Consider the following 18,545-nt stretch of genomic DNA (forward strand, 5'->3'; position numbering starts at 1 on the left):
GGTGGCATTCCCAAGGCTTGTGCACCAACCGGAGTGGGGCAGGGGCTCTGCAAAGCCTTCAGGCATGAGAGCTGGCAGGGAGCATGCCAAGCAGAGCCCCACTTTGCCCTGTGACAGGATGATGCAAGGAGAAACCCCATCCCATCCCATCCCATCCCGTCCCATCCCTCTGGGGCCAGGGCTTCCCCAGGTGCTTTCTAGCTCCACACATTCCGCCCTGGCACAGAGCCCCCCCCCTTTCTGGTGTGGTAATTGTGAATCACTGCTGACCTCTATCAGCTGGGACTTAATCTCCAGCAGCTGGCAGTTCTGGGGTTAGCTTGAACAGGGCTCTAAAGCCCTCTCCAGTTAAGGGGCAGAGATAAAGGTTGTTTCAGTGCTGTGGATGGTTTCTAGTTTGCTCTGTGTGCTGCTGTACTGGGGGCCTCAGAAGAGGTATTTCAGCATCCTAGCTCAGGGATGGCAGGTAAGTCACACTGCAGGAAGTGCGGGTGGGTGGGAAAAGGAAGGGTTTAGAACAGAAATGTTGCTTCTTGTGTTTATTCTGTATGGATTCAACCCAAAAATGTGAGATGCTGATGCTCTTGTTTTAAATGCTTCTTTGTGAAAGGTCTGGGATCTAAGCTGTTGTGTTAAAGCTCCTTGTGCAGCATGCATTACCTCCTGAAGTGTGTGGGGGTACTTGGGGTTTATCTGGGACCTAAACTGAGAGACTGGGCAAAGCATCTTTATCCATGGGATGAAAATGCCACCCTCTAGAACAGGGGCGTTCACTATTTATAGGCACATAAATGACTGCTGATGTTGTTGAGCACTATTGCTACTTCCCAAATACGCTTGGCGGTTGTTAGCCCTGCAATGGAAACCGAACCACAAGCAGGTTATGGGGCTCGGTGCTAGAATGAAGAGACGAGGTCTGAGGTTTCAAATCCCCCCCTGCTGTGGGGCAGCTGCCGTGCAGCTCCATGCCTGGCTCCTGGGGAGCTGAAGGGGTTGCCTGGGCAGCTGTTGGTGTGGAGGGAAGGTGTGATGAGATGCTCCATGGCTCGCCAGGAAGCCGTTTCAGACCGATGTGGGGTGAGGATCCCCCGCCTGCGAGGGCGGCTGCAAGCGGCTGCTCAGAAAACAGCCCTTGAGGACGGATGCGAGGTTTCTTCCAGTGCCAGACCACTTGTAGCAGCACAGTGGGGCTGGCGGAGGGGGTGGCAGAGCCCTTGAGCAAGGGGTGTATGAGAAGCTGCGTACCTGTGTGCATAGCTCTGTGCAGCTGACCTCAGGCAGCCGCTGGTTCATCTGCTCTGATGGCCTGGCCCAACTGGTTCATGTGGCTCTGTGACCTCCCGGTGCCTTCTGTCCTCTGCAGCTTCTTTCCTTTTCCCCTTCCCTTCCTCCCCCCGTAAACCAGTAAAACACCAGCTCTCAGCACAGAGGCTTGGACAGTGAAAGGTGGGGGGGTGGGTCCTAGGTGGGATCTTGGGTTGAAAATCATCCGTGGTCCTTGTCTCTTTATCTCTGGAAAGTTTGTATAGGGAAGGCATGGTCATGTCTGTGCCGTGAGTGAGGTGACTTGTGTAAATCACAGGGTATGCCTGCAGGGCTCAGCACAAAAGAGCCTCTGACTGCTTTGAGCCTTTGGCCACGTGTTGGTGGCTGTTTAATTAGGTCTTTGGCTACTGAGGATTCCATCGCTAAGCTTGTACAGCTCCTAGATATTCGGTTTGGGTGGTGGCTTTAAGCTGCTTTGGGAGTAGCAACCACTACTTGCGGGTGTTGTGCAGAGTGAAAAGCAGCCCCTTGTGTCCAGCTTCCAAGGGGAAAAGAGGGAGCAGGAGTTTGTCTTTGGTTCAGACATTGCAATGGCAAAGCTCGCTGCTGCGGTGGGCGATGCTCATGTGTCTGCCCCATGCGTGGTGGGGGCAAGGCCACATAAGGGCTAGGAGATGCTGGCCAGGTCATTCCCCTTCCTTAAAGTGGTTTGGGATCATAATGTGGGAAGTTGCTACTGATGGGAGCACAAGGGACTTGGAAAGCCCCTGTGCTGAGGGGTGGTCACCTCCTGACTGAACTGGTGATGGAATGAGCTGCCCTGCAGCCAGACCAAACATTGCTTCACCCGCTGCACCCAGGGGACCTCTTCTGCCCCCTCTCTCTGTGGGGCTCCAGCTGACTTCACGTCTTAGCAGAAACAAGAGCAAACCGAGGCACAGAGCCCTGTCTGGGTAAGAACCGCAGTCTGTCCCCGTCTCCCCACTCGCTGCACTTGGCGCCTCGTCCTCTTTCTCACAAGCGAGTGTCTCAGGCTTGTTCTGCAGAAAGCACTGGAGTTTTGTAACCTCTTTTTGGCACATTCCTTGCACTTGTCTGAACTCTGTATTTGTTGAAGCAATTTACAGCCATGTCCCTCGGGGGGTCATTTGTCCAGACCTGAATAGCTGTGGGATTGGAGGAGAGCCGTTGGCCTCTCTGCTCTTGCCTCCGTAGGGGTGGGTGATGTGAGACGAGCTCGGCTTCACCCTGTTTGCTGAAGGAGTCAATGAACCCTTTATCTCCCCTGGCTCCTGGGCCGACTTTAGAATGAAGGCTGGTGCCCGTGGCCTGTCCACCCACAGCAGTGGAGCAGGCAGAGAGCCTGGCCCTGGGATCCCAGGGAGGAACAGGGCTGGGTGGTGACCTGGGCTTTGTCTGCGTAAGGCTGCTTTGGAGATGGCAACAAGCGGCACCGTCAGGCGCTAGCAGGCAGGAGCCTGTCCTGCCACACCAGAGCACCCTATTCCTAGTCACAACCCTTGTGACTCTCCTTGTCTTGCACAGCAACCTTTAAAATGCACAGGAAATCTCTTATCCCATTCTCTAGGCCAGAAATCCAACATCCGCCAAGTGCGTGGAGTTACCTGGGATGGAGCTTTACCTGAGACCAAAGTGAGAGACCGGGCAAAGCATCTTTATGCATGAGATGGAAATATTGCCGGCTGGATCAGGGCTGTTCACTATTTATAGGCACAAAAATGATTGCTAATGTTGGGCTCTATCACTACTTCCTACTTGTCAGACAGCTTTAGGACTGAAGTGTCCTGCTGTTTCACCCCAGGAAGAGCTGCCTCAGCTCAACAGCATCTCTCAGAGCATTCAGGCAAGACTCCTGTTTGCTTGCAGTTTAGAACTAACGGAGCCCTGAGGATGATGGCTTCTGCGCTTAAACAAGAGGGAGCCGCTTGAAGCATAGCAGCGCTATGTCAGCAGGGAGCCCCACAGCTTTGATGGGGCAGCACACCTGCTCTAGTGGGAGGTGTCCCTGCCCATGGCAGGGGTTGGAGCTGGATGAGCTTTAAGGTCCCTTCCAACTGAAACCCACATGTGGTTGCGTGGCTGCTCCGCTGATTTGTGTGCCAAGGGGACACTGAGTTTTCCCAGAACAGCTTCAGTGCATCTCAGCAGCTACTGCAGGGAAACGAAACCTTCCTCAGACACCTTCTCTTCCGCATGTATACATTATGTGTGCACAGTGCATCTCCTGCCCACCGCATCAGCGAGCACTCCAGTGGGTCCAGACTGCGCAAAGCCTGGAGCTGGGCATCCTGCTTCCTGCCAGGGCAACCCCAGATTTCTGCTGTGCCCCATGTCAGGTAGCTCTGCTCCCCTGTTCTGCGTGCAAATCCAAGCCCTGTGGTGCACAGAAGGGGAGAAACCAACCTGAAGCCCATAAACTCTCAGCTGGCTGACACTCTGCTCCTTTTAGGGTTCATGGTTGCAGCATCTCTGCAGATGCCTCTTTGCCAGGGTTGGGTGCTGCCCACAGTGTTATGCCCTGTGTGGTTTCAGGGATTCCACAGTCAGAAAAGGTTTTTCTCCACACAAGAGTGGATGCACAACTTCCTCATGGATGTGTTAAACCACAGCAGAAGCTGCACGCACCCTTTTTCTCCCTGTGAGATGCCTGTGATGGGCAAAGAGGAATAGGGGAAGTGTTGCTGGCTCTCATGGACAGCCACGACAGTGCTGGGGAGTGCACAGGGCTCCCAGGCTACCAATGGCAAAGTCGGAGCATCCGGGGGGACACGGGGTTGTGGAGGTAGCCCAAGCCACTGGCTGGGTGAGAGCTCAGTGCTGTGCCTTGTGGGGCAAGAAAGAAACAACCTGAAAACTCCTTAAAACCCCCAGGAAAAGTCCTTTCTAGCAAGCCTCTACCCCCAGCCTGCACCTTGTCCCGTGGTACCTGTGAGCTCTGCACTGGCGGGAGAGCCCTGCTCCCGCAGAGCATCCCTCCGTGCGGGTGCGTGGTCCTTGCTACCACGGACAAGTACCTGCAGTACCTCCCTCTGCTCCTCCAGGCTCCCGCCTCCCACAAACAGGAGCCCTCGGCTTTGCCAAATCAGCGATGCTCTCCTCTTGCCCGTGGTAAGCTGGGGGGTTCTGTTCCAGCCCTGATGGGGCTGGTGATTCACAGTCCTGCTTTGGAAACTGTGGCTGGAGTAGCAGCAGCAGGGTCATTGCTCTTCTCACTTCTTTGTGCCTCATTTACCATTTTAGTGACTGATTTGAGGCTTTCTCTTTATTCCCTCCTCTTTTCCCAGAGTCCCACAGAGCCCTTTATCCCCATCTTCCTGCCACAGCTTTGCCTTTGCAGAGCTTTTGCTCTCATCTGTGGCCTCTTTTGCACCATGCCCTGGATCGTTCTAGTCAAAAACTGGTCTGAGGCTTCTAGAAACCTTTCTAGGAAAAGAGGCTTCTTCCTGCCCTGCTCACCACCTGCTCTGCAGCAGTGGTAGTGAAAGCAGCTGCCTTCTCTCCTACAGCTTCTCCTATGTGTAGCCATACGGTGAAAACAAGCTATGATGCTACTCAGGAAGAGGAATCACACATTTCTCAAAGCAAATACTGCAACCCCCCTTCATGAGCAGAGCTTCTGGTGCCCAGCCAGCACCACACTGCGTGCTCTGGACCACAACAGAGCAGGAAAGGGAGTGGAATCCCAAAGTGCTGCTTCAGAGAAGGGAAAAACTTGCATGATGTAGAGAGAAGGCAAATGCAGGGATGCGCCTGGGGGCCTGGTGCCCACAGAGGCAGCAGCAAGAGACAGCCGGTGATGTCCCTTCTCTCCAGGACCAAAGCCTCCAGGCATCAGAGCATGTTCTCCATCAACAGCTGAGGCAGGAATCACGGAGGTGGGTGCTCAGGCTACCACTGGGACTCTGGGACTTGCAGGGAATAAGCTTCCAACCTCATACGTTCCCATGCTGGAAGTCCCCTGTAGCAAACAGAGAACTGATACTCAATAACCTGTGAGGTTGTTGCCCTTGGTCTGAAGCAGAATCAGTGGTCAGCTACAGATGATGTTCAGGAAATAAAGGATTCAGGTTGGACACGAGTAAGAAATCCTTTACAATGAGGGTGATAGAACAGTGGCACAGGTTGCTCAGAGTGGTGGTGGATGCCCCATCCCTGGAGACATTCAAGGCCAGGCTGGATGTGGTCCTGAGAAACCTGATTTAGATGAAGATGTCCCTGCTCATTGCAGGGGTTGGACTTGATGACTGTTGAAGGTCTCTTCCAACCCATTCTATGATAAACACACCTCGTGGTGACTGCCCAAAGTGTTATTCTGTATTTATGGTGGGGAAGTTCAGACCCGCAGGAGGAGGCACATGACTGGTGTAACCAAAAGCATGAGGACAGTGAGCCCCAAGGAGCATCGCTGCTGTCTCTGCCTACAGGAGGGTTTTCTCTGGGTACAGCTGGCAGAACTCAACCAGCTCATGCTTCCCGAAGGACTGGATCAGAAAGGGTGAGACAGTGGACCTGCAAACATGGTATGGGGGAGCAAAGGCCCTTCTGAGCCAGATGCTCGTGTTACTGCAGGGATCAGTGAGCTTATGTTTCACAAACCACATCCTACCCTGCTGAGCAGTAAGTAAGGAACACACCAGAGCCTTGCAAGGAAGACCCACCCGTACCGCCACTGCTACTACGATTATCCTCCATAGTCACTAGTCACGTGTGGCTTTGCAGCAGCACAGCCTGGACATGCTGCAGAAGCAGCAGCCTGGAGATGCAGCAGGTGAAGCCAAAGCAAGCAGGAACACTGGCACTCAAGGGTCATTATACTCATCTCTCCCATGCCTCCATCCTTTGCTGCTGCTCTAAGGCAAGAGTAGCTGCTGTCTGTCATGGGAGCAGGCGAGTGGGGCAGGGTATTGATGCTCCTTAGTTAACAGAGATGTCTGAGTTTCTTTGCTGGCATTGAGAAGTGTTCTTCACATCACTGTGCTCTCTGCAGCTATTTTTATCTGTGTTTTCTCAACAGCTTTTCACTTTTCTGTGCATCTGCTCCTTGCCTGATCTGGCTGGGGAGCCACGAGCAAGGATGAAGGAAAACTGCAGCAGTTTTCCACTTGGGCAGCTGTCTGGAGGCTTCCTCAAGATGTTGAGCACCCCCTGAAATGCTGATCTTTTTTCGGTGTTTCTGTGCTGGGTACCCCCCAGATGGCATCATCTGCAATCACTGCTCTCTTTGGAAAGTGAAGGCCAAGCTGCGGTGGCTGACAGCAGGCACAGTAACCAGTGCCAATCTCCCTGCAGCCCCTCTGCTGCTCCCACTCCATCCTCGCTCTTCACCACCAGCTGCTGCATGGAGGACTGTAGAGGTGAGGGTAATTGGATGTAACCATCTTAATCTTGCCCCCTTGCTTGGGGTGGCTCTCCAAAGCGATAACTTGCTCTTGGCAAAAGGAAGAGCTGAGCAATGAAGGGCCTTTCTCCCCATGTAAAGTGGGAATCAGGCTTGTGTCAACTTTGCAAAGCCCTTTTAGCTGCTGCTCATGGGGAAAAGCAGCATTCTGCCTTTCAGAGCAGAACAGCAAAACCCAGGTGGGCCTTTTCCCTCCCTTTCTTCTTTTTCCTCATGAAGGATTTTGATTTCTTGGGAGCAAACTGCGTGTTTCTCCAGCACAATGGCCCTGATGCGCGCCGTGGCTGGCAGATCTTGACACCGTATCCATGTGTGTGAATCCAGCTGTCACTCGTCCCCTGCAAACACTTCCCAGGCAACGTGTTTGTTGCAGGCTGCCGTCAGGCACAGGTGATAACTGGTGCCCTGTGTAGCTCAAGGAGAGACGTTCCTCCTGAACATGATTCCTGCTCAAAACCATGCTCTGATCTTATTTTCTTTTCACAAATTATAATCTTTAACAACAATGATTAAAAATCTAATGAAGATGATTGAATCTTGGTGTCCTGGGCTAAATTCAGCTTCTGTGTATTAAGGAACTGCCTGTCAGTCCTGATGGGAATCCATCGCAGCAGAAGCTGTGGCACAGAGTGGAGCCGCTTGGCTCCTGGTACAGCCTGGCAGAGATGGTGATGTGCAAATAAAGCTCTGTTAAAGGACACTGAAGGAGCTGGAGGCAGAGATTGGCTGTGTGGCAGGAGACAACTCAGAAAGATTTGCGGACTGAGGCAGAGCTTTGATTTTGGGCAGCAGTGATGATACCTGGAGAGAAAGCACTGGGCTCTTCAGTACAGTTCTGTCCTTGTATTGCCATCCAGGCACGGACTTCACACTCACTCAGAGCTAGTAGTAACCTAGCCAAGATGCTGAGGCTCCTTAGGATAACCCCTATCTTGGGTGATCTCAGAGATGGACTCTTTCTCCCCCTGCTCTGCCTTTTAGGGCTTTTTTGCAATCCCTGTGGGCACAACACAGTGAGCTCAGGTTGAATTCTTCCTTTGTCTCTTTGGAGCTGTGCATAAAGTCTGGTTTGTTCCCTGATGACAAAAGGACAAAGAAACTAAAGTTCCTTCAGCCACAGGCCATGCACTGCGTCTGTCAAACTCTGCTTCTCCCTTGCTGGTGCTTCCAGTACTGGGTTTGGGCTGATGCACAAACCAAAGCTTCAATCTAGCTGTTGGAGGACTTCAATCCCGGAGGACAAGTAGTGTAACTTATCTTCTCACTGCCTTAGAAGGAGGGAATAAGTCCCCATCCTCTGAGTGCCCTGCTGTGCAGAGCCCCCGTATTTGGGGTGTAAAGACAGGAAGGTAGCACAGAATCATAGAATGGTTTGTGTCGGAAGGGACCTCAAAGCTCATCCAGTTACAACCCTGCCACGGGCAGAGACACCTTCCATTGGAGCAGGTTGCTTTAAGCCCCTGTGTCCAACCTGGCCTTGAGCACTGTCTGGAACATTTCTAAACTTAAGGAAGGAGTTTGGAAAGCAAAACGGGCCGGCTTGGCCCTGGTCGCACCAGTGAGGTATAAAACTCCAGCTCACCTTCCTGGGAATGGCGTTAGGCAGTTCTGGAAAATCCCACTCTTTTAGAACTGTTTTTGCTGCGGGCACCTCTGGTCTTCCCAGTCCTGGAGTGGTGAGCAACGTGTGGTCCCCATGGTCACGGGAGAGCTTGAGGCTGGTGGGTTGTGTGCTTGTCTCCATGCGGCATGGAAAGAGCCCAACCCTGGATGCTCCATGGCTGGGGGGGCTCAACAGGCACTGCACAGAGACTTTGTGTCGAGAAGAGCATGGAGAGCTTGCTGCTTGGCTGCTGCTTTCCGATGAGCACCAGGCTCTCATCGTAGTGTGTTGCCCAGTGCTGTTGTTGAACAGGCCTGTTTCACGTGGGGTGGGGATGGTCTGAAGGTGTCCTTCAACACAGCATTTCTGTTGGTAGCAAACTAACCCAATAACGCAACATGGATAGCAGGGAGAAAAGGGGAAACCCTGCCTATTTGAAAGGAATACAGAGTTCTACTAGGCTTTATTCGATGGGAAATGATTCATATTCCCCTGCTGCTATGGCTCCTCTGGGGCTATTTCTCCCTGCCTTGACTTTCATTTAGCATGATTTTAATGTACTCTTTGTCTGTCTCTTATCCCCACCAGAAAGGCACCTCTGCAACATATGACAGGTGAGGGGAGAGGAGGAGGATGGAGAGGCAGGAGCACAGATGCCTTTTCAGCACAGACTGGGTGGCTGGCAGGTTGTGCTGGGAAGCTGGTGACAGGCTTGCACACAGCGTTCTGTGCCATGAGCCAGCAGGCAGGGAGCTGGGATGATGGCAGGCATTTTGGTGTGTCCCAGTTGACATCTGGTGCAGGGAAAGAGTGGGAGGGAGGAGGGAAAAAGGCAGCCGGATTTCTCACTGTTAGCTGCCAACTGCTGCTTTGCCTTCCTCACTTTGTCAGCTCCTAGTGTTCTGAGTCGTGAGGCAGCCCATCCTTTGCTTGAAACCAGGAGATGTTTTTGCACCTCAAAAACATCGTCAGCCAAGAAGCAATGGGAAATGCCAGGGTCTGTCTGGGTCCTTCTGGGGTGGAAGTAAGTGCTGCTCTGCAAGCAGGAGGGTCAGAAATGCACAGCGATGAGAGGTCCTGTGACCAAGCCCCCACTGCTGGGATGCTGCCTGTCAGCTGGGAGGCAGCACAGATTTGAGGCAGTATGTGCAGCATCAGCGTCCAGTTCCTCCATGTTTAGTCTGGATTTCTTCAGTTTGGATGGCCCCAACCCAGAAGTCTGACATGTATAGATGCATAGAGAGGGAGCAATATGGCCTAGTGTCTGCACTGGTAGCACCAAAACAAGTTCTGACTTCTGGGTTTTGGGTATTTTCTGTATTGATTTCTCTGCTCTCTATGAAAGCTGAAGAGAAGATGACTCGGGTTTTCATGCGTTTGGGTCTGCCTCTCCTGATGTATTTTGTTTCTTAGGAGTAAACACTGCGCTTGGTCAACTGTTCCTGCCCACTGCTGCCTCCTCCTCTTACGTTTCTAGCACCTGACAGCTCAGCCAAAATCTGTCAGCAGAAGTCCAAGCGTGCTTCCTGACCTGCCAGCCCACATGAAACATCCTAGCTATTCCAGCTGGCTTTCTTTGACCTCCATCTAAGGCTTAAAAAAAGCAGACCTGTCTCTTTCTGTTGATGATGGGGCATCTCTGTGTATGGGGACACATGTATGCACTTTAAAATTAGCAGGGAAAAAAAAATAGCATTGGTCACTGGGAGAAGAGGGGTTTCTTGGTAATTTCAGGAAAAGTCCAACATTGCAACACTCTCCATTTGGAAAAGGCATCAATGGTTAAATATGTGCCCCCCTGCCCAGAGTTGTTAACAGTGTGGTGTTCTTCCCTACTCCCTGCTAGCAGTGACAGGGCAAGAGGGCTGTCAACCCTGGTGTGCAATCTGGGTTCCACCTGCACCTGAAAATCTGTTCATTTTATAGCGGTTTCTCTATGGTTTTGGCTCCTCTTTGCATTCTTCAACACACGCTGTGTTTCAGCAGATGCACATGTGTGTTATAGACCACCTTTTATATGGAAGTGAGCTGCAGATCTGTTATGCAGATACTTGTACCACTGGAGTATAAGGCAGGTTTTGAGAGGAGAGACACTAGTAGTATCTCCATGATACACTATTTTGTAAAGGATTTTCAGCCACCTGTAAGAAAATCAGTGGCAGCCCTATGTCCCTCATTGGTTTCTGGATTGAAGTATGGAGAGCAAAGATTTGGTTGAAGGGCTCATGATGTTTATAGCTGTTGGCGACATACTGAAAAGCAAGCCTATTTGGTCATTCATTAACCAAAGGGAAGCAAACAGAATGGAAGATCGTTCATTCAAGAGGCAGTTTATGTTCACTGAGTTAAAGCAAATGTATGTATTTCATTTTGTGAGGTAGTTTTCTAAGCAATTAGTTTAATCCTTAGCCCTCATAGTCATTATACGCTGATGCGTGTTTTCCCCCAACCCAGGTAATAGCATATGGCTTTTCCATAAAACCCCAGCTGGTCTTTTGGGAATCTTGTTTTGTAAAGAGATGGTAGTTGAGTGAAATGTTCTTCCCTGAACCCTTGTTCTGCTTCTAGCTTGGTTGGACACCATTGCTGGAGAGAAGTTTGTTTTAAGAGTCCCTAAAGACACATGAGCTTGTGGGATAATAAGGAATTCAATTTAAAGTGGTTGCACCCACCAGAGCTCTACTTATTGCTGTTCTTATCAGAGCTTTGGGATGTGGGAAAAGATTTGGGGTTTCTTAATCTGAGTGTAACTTGTGCACTGAATAAGGTCTTGGAATGCTGAAGCACTTGAGCACATTGGTTTACCTAACTCATCATAATCAAACTATGTAAGGCTGTGTTTAATGTCAAGGTGGTCTCCAAGAAACACTTCTGATAGATCTGATTAGGGACCTCTGGAAACCCAGAGTTCCTGTCCGTAGAGGGACCACTGCAGTCCTCTTGGGTTTGGTGTGATCACAGGCATCCTAAAAGGGAACCTTATGCTTGAGTGCTGCGTTGGATCAGGGCCTCAGAAAAATGCAGGAGAAAGAGCACTTTTAGGGAAGTGCTTACACTGTGCAACGTGTGCTGTTCAGAACTCGTGGGGATGGTAAGGAAAATGTTCTTACAGGCCAGACGTCAGTGACACCTAAGGGATGGTAGCCTTGTCACAAGCAGTCTGTTCAATATCGATTCTATAATAGAAGAGGTTTCTTGTAGATCACAAGAAGTTATCTGTCTTAAGAAGATTCAGTGAGGGCAACTTCTTGTGGCAGAAAGCAGAAAGGGTTGGATCCAGCACTAGCAGCATTTCACTGTAAATTAACACTTGAATTTCCTTGATTCTGGGGAGCTTCCTGTGTATTAACTGTTGCCCAGGGGCTGGCAAAGACAGTGCTTGTGCCTGAGGGGTTTGCAGAATTCCTGTCCCTTCAACCGCTGTGCATCCCCCAGGCTCATCCTCCCAGTTTTGCTTTCAGTCCCACTATACCTGACCACAGGGTCGCCCATCTCCACATTCCCCAGGCGTGGCAAACTGAAATTGGTTGACAGTGACTCCGAAAGGGTAGCAGAGCTCTGTTTGGCAGAAGCAGGTCAGATCTGAGCGTTGTCTCACTGTGTGTCTGCCACGGATGGGCTGACACTGCAGTGCATCCTGTTTACACTGCAGCCCAGACAGTGGGAGATGTATTTTTAAACAAAAAGGCAGTTGCAGTGGGCCCTGTGTTAAGGAAACGAACATTTCTGACACAGTGCAAAACCAAACATTTGCTCAAGATTCAGGATTCCTTTCCCTTAAGCCATCTGCAAAACAAACTCTGACTTTTCCCCTCCTCTTCCCCTGGTTTCCTCACCACGGTGCTGTCATGCATCTGATGGAGAAATGTTTGCTATGGGTAACAGCTTCACATTTGTGCATTTTATACTATGTCAGGAATGGGATTGCTGAGCATTTCTGGGTTTGAAATGTCAGGCGCGTCTGTCCAAATCGACTGACTGCTGCTCGCACCATGAGCAATGCCTGTGTTCTGACATCCTTGCACTGAAAGAGAGGAAAAAAATACAAGGCTAAAAATTACTCCAGCTGCTAAAAATACCGTGGACAGGAATAGAGAATTCATCACACTGTTTTGCAGACTCACGTGTGCTTTGGGTTTATTATAGGATTAGAGCTGCCAAACTGCGCCAAAGGCTGTGGCTGGGTTGCCGTTATGAGTCTGCTTTTTGGCTTCACCCCAAAACTGCAAAAGACTTTGTAGATGCTGTAAAATCCATAGGGAGGCAGTCTTTAGGATGGAGGTGGGGGTGTAGGGGAGCTGCTTTGCTTTCTCTAGCTGAATCCTGAAGTGGGGTGTCTGGAGCTGCCCAGCTATGGGGAGCATCGTATTCTGATGTGTGCCTTCCTGGTGGCTGCTGGGCCAGGGATCAACTGTTCCCGGCCCCCTTGGTTGGGAAGAGCATGTTGCCACTGGAACGAGGAATGGGTTTTGCCCATCCCACGTTACACCGCTTGCTGCACAGAGCCATAATGGGATTAAAACATGTCTGGAAATTGGGCTTTATCCTACCTTTGTCTTCCCAATGGTGATGAAGAGGACTAAGAGGAAGGTGGGACAAAAGACCATTTTGTAGAAGACACTTAGTTTGGAATAGAAGTAAATGATAGCATTAGCATCCAATCAAAAGCTTCACCTACCTGTCCTCATGCCCCAGTTTGTTTCATCCCCTCCATTCTTGTCTAGGCTCCCTGTTATTTATTGCCTTTGCATACAACCCTCCGTGATGATGTACCCAAAAGCATCTCCTTATGCCTGTGAGAGAGGTGGCAACCACCCAAGAAGGAGAAGTAAAGATATTGTCTCCTGCCAGCTTCCTGCAGCAGCCAGCCCGTTTCTCACTCATCATATAGCAAAACACACTTCTCACCCATGCATACAGCAAAACCCCAAACCCCAACCCACTACTTTTTCCTGTGACAGAAAGTTGAAGGAGTAAAAGTTTCAGGATGGCTTCCAAGAAGGGATCCCCTGAGGGCACTGTATTGGGTTGCACTGCGTCATCATCCTTCTTGCGTTCCTTTTTAAATGCGGTTTTATTCTTCAAAACACAGAACACATTTTGCAAGAGATTAATCTATAGGAAGCAACAAGTACACCTGAGCCTTGCCTCTGCTGGGAGCAGCTCTGCCACTCTGAGTGATCCAACTCCAATTGCAGAGCATGTGCTGGGGAGGAAGCAGCAATACCTGTGGGGACCAACCCAGATTATCTGAATGGCATTGTCTCTTCTGCTGCTAGCAATGAAAAAATAGCTGCTGCAGGTCATTACTGTAAAGAGCCAAGTAGGCAGAGAGGTGCCATCAGCTTTCCAAGTGCTTAACGTGCCCAACGAGGCCAGCTCATCACCCCTTGCTCGCACCATCGTGTTTTTGGGTCAGGCTGCATCTACAATGCGCAAGGTATTCACAACACCTTGTAGCTGGTGGGAATGACAGTAAGGCTAATATGTAGACGGGTTGCTTGTGAAATGATCATTTGTTCCAAAATAGTTCTTATTAATAGCACAGGGATGGTGGTGGCCATCTGGGGCCCCAGCTATGCAAACTGCTGCTGGAACGTGCTCAGGCTTTGCTGTGCTCTGTGGCTGATGGGGAGCTGCAGCTGGGTTTGCCCGATGTCAAATGGGGGTTGCTAAAACTGGGGGATGTTTCCTTGGTGAAATCTATTTCCAGTCAAAACAACTAATTGTTGCCCTGCATATTTCATAACATGACCACAAAAAGCATAGAGGAGGATATTGACCCCTTGAGTAATGCAGCTGCCTCCAGGAGACTCTACCCCTGGTGAACTTGGCCTGCTTTATTTCTTAATGGCACTTAGAGCTAATTAAAACCCTCCAATGCAGATAAGCAAGAAGAAATTAAAAATAAGGAAGAAAAATCTCCCAGCCCTTCCCCAAGTGATACCACAGGCTGTGATAAACGTGTCCATTTGTCACCTTGGGCACAAGACCATCCAAATAGTCAACAGCAAGTCCTAGGTTTGTAATGCAGCATGCAATTTGCCTGCCTTTTCTTTTCCCTGCTCCTATCTCCAGTTTAAGGATGTGATGGCTTGTAGCAATGCCCATTTCTGTATCAATGAGGTCAGCTTGTCTCATGGGGTGCAAAGAGCCACAGGATCACCCCAATGAGACCTGCTCTGCCTGCGAGATGATGAGACCAAGCGAAACTGCTGCTGGGAGAGGGCAGATCTGTGCCTGCAGTTTAATTGTGGATGCAGGCACCATCATCTGCCTGTGTTGTGTGATAGCAACAGGATGGAGCCAGGGCAGCTGCCTTTGTGCTCAGCTCATTTTCCTCTAGTGCAGAGATGCATGACTGAGAGCCTGGGGCTGTGCCTCCCTGCCTCCTGCTCACCCTGTGGTTCAGAGCAGTTGTATGTTGGGGTATGAGCACTGTATATGCTGGCAGGATGCTTTGGCATATGTGACCCAGGTGCCTGGGGAGGAAACCAAACCAGACTGCCTCCACATGCACATCGTAACTGGTCCAGCCCTATGTGGGGTGGCCCAGACCAATTCTTGGTCCCTGTGGTGGTGACACCCAGTCTGGGAGACTAGACCAGACCTCATTTAAAATAAAACCTCGGAACTGCTTATAGCATGGAGGCACCAGCTGCTTTAGTCCATTCACCCACTCCCATCATGCTGAATTACTTGCTAATTATAGCCGGGAGGCAGACCTTTCGCCTTGGCCTTGCTGAGCTATGCCAGTCCTCCCAGGACCAGCTGCTGGTAGGGTTCGCTGGTATCTGTTATCATCAAGTGCCAGGACTTAGCACACAGCTGGCTCTGGCTGCACTGTGCCAGCAAGGGCCTGTTGCATTTAAAGCTTGCCAAGTTTTAATGTTGGAAGCCAAGTCTTAAGCTGTGTTGCTGTCCTACACACCTTGCTGCTCCCTGGGATGTGTCTTGTGGGATACCTGGAGAGAGTCACAGGGATGTGGCAGTGGAAGGGGAGACCGCACATCCCCACTGTGCCTGGTGAGCAAGGAGGGGGAAATTCAACAGCAAGCGAATCATGTGTGAGCACATCCAGAGCTGCTCCTCTGCTCCCCACTCTTAACATATTGGAGATGTTAAGATGAGCCACAAGCTCTTCTATAGTTCAAGTTAAAGCTGCCTGCCAATAATAGACGTGTTCTTTCTCTTTGGTTCACCCACACAGGTTGATCTGTGCTCTTTATTGAAAATGATGGAAGGTATTTTAATGTTACAATGATTGAAAAAGAAACCCAACGCAGACTAAACCTAATGTAAATATTCCTTATGTTGTTGTTGTGTTGGGGGTGATTTGGCTCAATGGTATTTTTGGCTTAGTTTAGAAAGTCTGCTTTTGTTGGCCTTTCTGAGAATATATGCTTGGTACATGGGGGGAAATGAATAAGAAAATGTAGTTTTCCCTGGGGTTTCTAGCTAAGTGGGAGAGCCTGTGATTCCAGTGAGAAATGGGTTTGATAACACCTTTCCTTTCCTTTTCTTCTGCGGCTGCCACCTCTGCCACAGGTATAGGGAGCTGCTTTTGGGCACCCACCATGACTAAAGGTTGTATGCAGAGGGTAGGGGAATTGAACAGCCAGGAGCCAAGGCAGGGATGGAGGGGATGAAAGAAACTGTGGGATGAGGACAGGGAGGTGAAGTGGAAAGGAAGGAGATGAGGGAGGGAGGATGAAGAATTGTGGACCTTGGAGCTGCATACCATGTTTTAAGGAAGGGCTAATGGAGATACCAGGTAGGTAGATGCAGAGAGCTATATATAGACACACCTACAGATGCACACGGATAAATGTCTCTTAAGAGTTTATAGATGATGTGAGCAAACTGTGTTTACATGCACATCTACCTACAGATGACTGCTGAAATCGGTACTTGACAGTGCTCCTATCTGCACTGATCTGTAAATCCAGCACAACAGATTCAGTGCTCTCTAAATAGCCTCTTATTCTGACCTGTATAATGCTTGCAATAGTCAGGAGGCAAAATGCAACATAGGCAAGTGAGGCAAATGGCATAGGAAGAGAGATGAATGGTGCCCCTTCAGGGCACGTGCTGGAGAAAAGGCACTTGCAGCTCTCTACCGCTGGGCACTCTGAAGATGAGGTCTCTAATAGCATTAAACACTTTGTGAGGGAAGGACCTGTTTGGGACATTAGCTGGGCACTTTAGTCTTCCTCGCTCTGGCAGCACACCTTGTTCCCCTGAGCATCCCCAGGGATCAGAGAAGTGGGGACAGGATGGAGACGTGCTGCACCGGAGCAGACACCCATTTGTAATCAGGTTGAGGGGGATTTGAGTCCTTTTCACAGGATCTGAGGAAACTCCCAAGCCAGTGCTAAATTGCTACTTAAAAATTCAAAGGTTCATTGCTTATTGCATGTGTGTCCGTAGGATGTCAGAATTGTGCCAGGGCCCTCGGCAAGCAGAAGAAAAGGTGAATTGCACTTCCAAGAGCTTATCTGGGGCTAAAGATATACGTGCATATGGAATGTCATCTGCAGAGAGGCATGAACTACCAGAGAAGCTTAATCCCAATGTGCACAGAATAAAATGCTATAGGTTTTGATTCAGATCCTACACCTGCTTCTGCAGAGAAGGATCCCAGCGCTTGGCTGATGCCTTTATCCCTTTGCCAGCTGAAGGCAGCAGTAAAACATTGAAATTAGGCTGGAAATCTCAAGCTAATCCTGTCGCAACGTAGACTCATAGTATGGTTAGTCCTGTTTGTCACTGAGATAATATGGAAGTGCTTGAGCTAAATATGAAAGCCCCCTGGTCTTTTTGCTCCAGTCGCCAAAGACTCCTTCAATGTATTATTACTATTTTCACTTTTCTAATGCAGCAACCTGCTCCCCTGGTTTTGCTCTTTAGCCAAGGGTCTGCATTTCCTTTCCAGCTTGAGAAAAGCTGATAAGATGTCAAAAGCTGGGCTGCAGCCCAGGTAATCAGGTTACCGAGGCAAAATTCAATCAAATGTCTTTTTGGTCAGTGTCACTCCGGGCCAAACAGCCCCTAGAGCCACAGCTCTTATCCCCCGATAAGCTCTGGGCTGATCTGCACGCAGTTTTGGCATCCATTTAACCATTCATGTCTTGTTCTGTGTGTTTAGGTGATGGGTTTGCCTCGATCTCCATGTGCCCACATCAGGGGCTGGCTGCTGGTATGGTCCCCATTTGTGCTGCCCCATCACTGGCATGAAGAGGCCCCCAGTGCCATGGGTTAGTGGTGGACTTGGCAGTGCTGGGGAACGGTTGGACTGGATGATCCCAAAGGTCTTTTCCAACCTGGTTGATTCTATGATTGTCCATCAACAAAGCGTAAGGCCAGGGTACATAAAGGCACTTTCTGCGTAGTTCACGGCTCTTAACTGATGTGTCTCATAGGCCATCTAGCTGTCCCTTCAGTCATTGTGAACTGATGGGGTCCATACCGTTAGGCACCGGGAGGCGACGTAGCTTGCTGAGGCTTTGCATGAAGGGCTGCTTCTTTTTCTTCAGTTTAAACCTGCCACCTTCACTTAACATCCAGAAAAAGTAGCAAAGCGGCTGCATGGCTCATGTGGTTCAACATTCATTCCAAAGCAATGCTTTCTTGTGCTGCCAGCAACCAATGACTTTTACTCTCCAGGCTGGCCCTGCCAAGAAAATTGACTCCACCTGCTAGCATCTAATCAGGACCCAAAGCTGAAAGATGAGACAAGTCAATTTTCTGCTGGGTGCATCTTAATATTTCATTGCCAGCGTTACGCAAGCTGCACTACCCTGCGTTATAAAACGACATGAGAAAGTTGCAGGTCCTAGGGACAGGCTTTGTGAATTTGCATCTCACAAGTATAGTTTGTCAGATACAGCTGTAGTAACTGCTTTCCATTTCTACAATGTGCTAGCAATAAACTGAAAATACAATGGGATACACATGTTGGGCAAACTCTTTGCAAGGTTTTGGATCATTGCTACTGCTGGATTCAATTACAGACAGTCTGAGCTCTCACATAACATCATGCTGCTTAAAAATGTCTCCTTTCAAAATCAACCCCCCAAAATAAGTTGTGAAAACACTCAAGGTGTTTTAAGTTTTCTTCTGGAATTTTTCATGGAGTCTGAAATTGGATTTTTTGTAAGTGGAAAAAGTTGTTCCTCTTGAGCTAAAACATCTCCAGCATTTTTAGTTAAATGAGTATGTAGTGGCCCAGAGGAAAGGTGAATTAATTTCTTAACA

General features: G+C 49.7%; 1 long non-coding RNA gene across 1 annotated transcript in view; it reads left to right on the forward strand.

Moving 5' to 3' along the window:
- Window positions 1-372: 372 nt before the first annotated feature.
- LOC136009082 (uncharacterized) overlaps window positions 373-18,545 on the forward strand; it is a 34,330-nt gene continuing 16,157 nt past the window's right edge. The window contains exon 1 of the long non-coding RNA XR_010610316.1: window positions 373-466. This is a non-coding gene — a long non-coding RNA (uncharacterized LOC136009082). The remainder of the gene's footprint in view (window positions 467-18,545) is intronic.

This window comes from Lathamus discolor, chromosome 2 (assembly GCF_037157495.1).
Source record: "Lathamus discolor isolate bLatDis1 chromosome 2, bLatDis1.hap1, whole genome shotgun sequence".
Taxonomy (NCBI): Eukaryota; Metazoa; Chordata; class Aves; order Psittaciformes; family Psittacidae; genus Lathamus; species Lathamus discolor.